The following is a 5,106-nucleotide window of genomic DNA, read 5'->3' on the forward strand; positions in this document are numbered from 1 at the left end:
ACAACTGTTCATGATAAAGTTAGTCAACACACTGCTGGCCTACAGAGCTTATCATGAAACCTAAAACTATGTACCATACAATCTGCTACTAAAGAAATGAAAATGCTGCTGCTATGAGACATCTTGAATCATGCATAATGAATGGGTTAGCATATTAGCCACTTAATATCAAAATTTGTTTTGAAGTTACTGTTATTGCAATTGTACTTCATAGTAACAAAATCTCCCCATCTGTATTCTCTGGTTTTATTCATATAATTATTAAATATTAGCATACCAGTTATTTGTGTGTTTAGAGCAGCAACTCTAGACCACAGCTGCTCCTGAATTGCCCACTTTTATTTGCCTTCACTGATGTTGCTGTCACTGTCACTGCTGCTGTCACTATTGCTGTCACTGGTCAATTCAGTTAGTTTTCCCAGTGCTTTCTTCTGTCCCTATCTGATTACAAAGTCGACCATCAGTCTCTGGGTGAGACCTTCACAGGTAAGCTGATAATACTTGCCAGCTTCAGTACTTCAATGGCCTAGGCAGGAGTTTTGGTTGTTTTGCACTATCCATAAAATCATTCAGCAACTCATTTCTGGGGCTCTTACTATGTTTTTGAAAAGTTCCAATCTTGTCCAGGTTTCCTGGATTCTCCCAACCCTCAAAAAGAGTACAACTATACAGTTGAAAGATATGGCCAACCAACTGGAGGCAGTCTGTATGGCATTTTGGCTTTTGTATGTAGATCTGATCCAAAGCACACTTAGTGAATACCACCTAGAGCTCTGGTGGGTCCTTATCTTTTGCCATGAACATCAGGATCTCTTTCTTCAGATCACTTTGAAGAATGTGACTATATTCTTTATTATCTTTCTAAATTTGAGGAATCATTTCTACCCAGTTGGCCAAATCCAGTTCTTGGAGATCTATCAGTGTTTGGGAATGGGAAAGAAAACTGAAGGTCTCATGTCCTTATATGACTTCAAGGTTATATCAATTCGTTCCAGCAGACACAGTAAACTGAAGAACTTGGAATAATGGAAATTATGCTGATGATCATGTCCAATGAATTTCTGGTTGTCTCCAGTGTTTAATAGACCATGGACTTGATAAGCAATCTCTAGATCTCTGAGAGAAGAGCAAATTCTCATGGCTGACTTAAAAAACTTATCATCATCCAGATCTTTTGAGGAAAATCTCTCCCCATTAGTTCATTCATTAATATCAAAGATTATGAGGAGTGACACTTTTGAAGAGTCTTCAGATTGATAACGTATTTAACTAATATAGTGATATGTCTCTAGTGAGTGTTCTATTCAAACAGCTTTCATTTCATGCAAGGTCTGTAAGGCTGGCATTATTTCTAAAGCATGAAATCTTCTGAAACATTTCAGAATGGTATTAAAAGTCAGTAGATTTGGTTTCGCCTTCTGTGCAACTATTTGTTTCATCAACTCTTGCATATTATTCCATTTTGCCTCAAATATCTCAATCACTGTCAAAGCTGTTGCTTCATTCAATGCATTAAACTTGTGCACATAAGCATGGAGTCTGTTGTTCAACAACTAGGTGTATAAGTTTAATGTCTGCTTATTAGCCTGGTGCTTCACCATTCCCTGGATCATTGTGCAGTAGGAATATGCATATTTCTCTGGCATTAGAGCTAAGGTACACTTAGCATTGTTTTTATCTTTTCAAGTAATTCCAAATGGATGATCATTTTTCTTCCTAGATTTCTCATTTTCCTCTGTTGTCTTTTCTAATTCTAACTTTTCAGTGTGTTGAAAATGAGGGCTCTTGGTCGCCATAGTAATACAATAAATCCAAGTGACTATTAGTTATCTCCAGTGATACAGTTCTCCCTGATTTTAAGAGCTGATCAACCAAATATAATTAAGCTTTTAGTTTTGTTTTGTTTTAGCTTAATTTTTTTTCTTTCAAGGCAGCTTCACTTATGCCTTCAATCTGAAGTCCAAAGAACTAAGGCATTAAACACAATAGATGGGGTCAGCAATGTCCTTCGGAGAATATTTGGGATGTGAATTAATAACAAACTTTGTTGCTTTCACTCCAGAGTTCTTTGCCAAGAAAAATGAGTGAGATTTCACTGTAGATGTTGGTATAAGGAAAGGATCATCTTGAAATGTATAAGGTATAGCTGTTGGGTTTCTACTTACTGTGGATGCATGTGCCTGAAAAATTTCCAGTTTATTCCAAGTTTTCTTTCTTGGAATTACTACTTCTTCAGTTCTTCTTATATAGTCTCCTTCAACTTATGTGGCGATTGTATCTGCAACTGGAGGCCCATCCACTCTGACCTATTTCTGGACCAGTAAACAGGAAAATCCTACAGTGGCCACTCAACCAGTAAACAGATCCCACTGCCATGTTTGGCTTCTTCTATGAGCATTTTGGGAAGTCACACCTTCGTCATCAGGGAGGGTCACCATTGATTTTTGATCATATGCATTCTTCTGAAAAGATTGAACATGGACTAATTGGTTTTTGTTACACTAACTGTGTTTATTCCTTCCATCTTCTTTTAATTCTTCATGATTTGGTCAATATCTTACCTGAAGAATCCATCATGCTTTTTTTTTCTTCACTTTTTTTATTATTATTATTATTTTAGAAACACAAAGTGTATTATTCTCTTTTGGTTTTCTAATTCCTGGTCTTTGAACATTTTATTACAATTATTTACTATGTTCTTCAGCTTTCCTTGTTGTTATTTTTCTTAAGTACCATGGAATTTGTTCCAACTCATAGTATCCCTGTACAGAGTTTCCAAGGCTGCAAATCTTTACAGGAGTAGAAAACCTAATCTTTCTCTCATGGAATGGATGGTATTTTTGAATGGCCAAACTTGAGGTTAGCAGCCCAATTCTTAACCACTGTGCAATTCAGCCATTTTGTTTCATTGTTTCTTCCATTTGTTTTAACTCACTCAAATGGAATTTCTGGAAAACTTTATTCCATCCATATCATTAAGGAGGACTCTACTATGAGAAGACAGTTCTTCTCTTGCAATGAACTATTATCCAAAATGAGTGGTACCTTTTCTAGAACTGTATACAATATTGTTCCACCATTATTCATAAGGTTTTCAGTAATTAACCTTTCAGTAGTTGTCTGTCTTGCCTTCTTCATGTTGTTGTTGTTGTTGTTAGGTTTCATCAAGTTGGCACCGACTCATAGCGACCCAATGAACATCAGAATAAAACACTACACGATCCTGGATCAACCTCACAATTGTTGCCATGGTTGAGCCCATACACAATGGATTGCTAACCATAACGTCATCGGTTCAAACCTACAAATCTATCCAAGGGATAAAGATCAACCTTTCTGTTCCTGTAAAGATCAACAGCCTCGGCAACACTGATGTGGCACTACAGGATATGCACTGGACAGCTAAACAAAAAGTTGGTGGTTCAAGCTCACTAGCTACTCCTCATAACTATACAGGCTTACTATGAGTAAGAAACAACTCAGAAGCACTTAATAACAATAATAAAAACAACAATAAAGATCTAGTACCACAGATTTAAAGAGCTAGTAAATGGAGCATCATTTGATGACAAAAGGAGAATGATAATAATCCTTTTGTCAACTCATCTGTTTATTTTAACATTTATGTTCTTATTTTTGTGTGTGTGTTTATTCATTGGTTTTGCCAAAAGCAAACAAATAAACTGGGTAATCAAACTCACATGAAGTCAAAGTAAGCATACTCACCATCCATGATCACAGAGTGGAAAATATCACCTGACCCAGCACACACATTGCATATGTGTTTTAAGTGGTCAATGTTCATCACTTTCAAGAGGTAACATACGATCAAGAAGCAGTGACACATAAGGAAGAAGTCCATGGTGCATGGAAGGAATTGACAAAGAACATGGCACCAGGAATGGATGTAATAAAAATTGAAATATTTTACCAAAGTGAGACAGCACTGGAGGTACTCACTTCCCTATGCCAACTAATTTGGAAAACAACTACGTGACTAACTAATTGTAAGAGATTGTATTTATGCCAATTCCAAAGAGAGGTGACCCAACAAATTGCAGAAATCATTGGACAATATCATTGATATCCCATGTGAGTAAAGTTTCACTAAATGTAATAAAGAAATAGCTGCAACCGTACATTGACAGAGAACTTCCTGAGGTTCAAGCTGGATTCAGAAAAGGATGTGGAATGAGGGATATCATTGCTGATATCAGATGGATCTTGGATGAAAGTAGAGAATACCAGCAAGATGTTCATCTGTGATTTATTGACTATGCAATGGCTTTCAATTGTGTGGATCATGACAAGCTATGGTCATTACAAAGAATGAGTACTCTAGAACACTTTATTGTTCTCGTGAGGAACCAATACAAAGATGAAATGGCAGTTGTTCAAACTGAATGAGGGAACACCTAATGGTTTAAATTTAGGAAAGGAGTGCCATAGGGTTGTATTATTTCACCATATTATACAACCTGTATGTTGAGAAAATAATCTGAGATGCTGAGTTATATGAAGAAAAACATGGCATCAGGATTGGAGGAAGACTCATTAAACCTGTGCTATGCAGATTATACTACTTTGCTTGTTGAAAGTGAAGAGGACTTAAAATACTTACTGATGAATATCAAAGACCACGGCCTTCAGACCTTCAGTATGGATTGCATCTCAATGTAAAAAAAAGAAATGAAAATCTGCAACAATTGACCAATAAACAACATTGTTGTCAATGAAGAAAAGATAGAAGTTGTTAAAGATTTCATTTTTCTTGGATCAAAGATCAAGCAAAGATGTCAGCTTGAGAACTAAAGTGCACCTGACCCAACCCATGAATTTTCAATAACCTCATATATATGCAAAATTTGGGTAGTGAATAAGGAAGATCATAGAGGAATTGATGGATTAGAGTTATGGTGTTGGAGGACAATATTGAAAGTACCATGGACTGCCAAAAGAAAAAATAGCATAAATTCTTCTACAGTCTTCCTTATTCACTGTCCAGCTTTCGCTGGATATCAGGTTATTTTAAAGACCATGGCTTGGGTCAGGCGCAACTTAGTCCTCAAGCTGACATCTTTAGTCTTCAACACTTTAAAAAGGTCA

General features: G+C 36.3%; 1 pseudogene; it reads right to left on the minus strand.

The window, feature by feature from the left end:
• Positions 1–338: 338 nt before the first annotated feature.
• LOC102837327 lies at positions 339–2,574 on the minus strand (annotated as a pseudogene).
• Between the last annotated feature and the right edge of the window lie 2,532 nt (positions 2,575–5,106).

Source organism: Chrysochloris asiatica, unplaced genomic scaffold (genome assembly GCF_000296735.1).
Source record: "Chrysochloris asiatica unplaced genomic scaffold, ChrAsi1.0 scaffold00601, whole genome shotgun sequence".
Lineage (NCBI taxonomy): Eukaryota > Metazoa > Chordata > Mammalia > Afrosoricida > Chrysochloridae > Chrysochloris > Chrysochloris asiatica.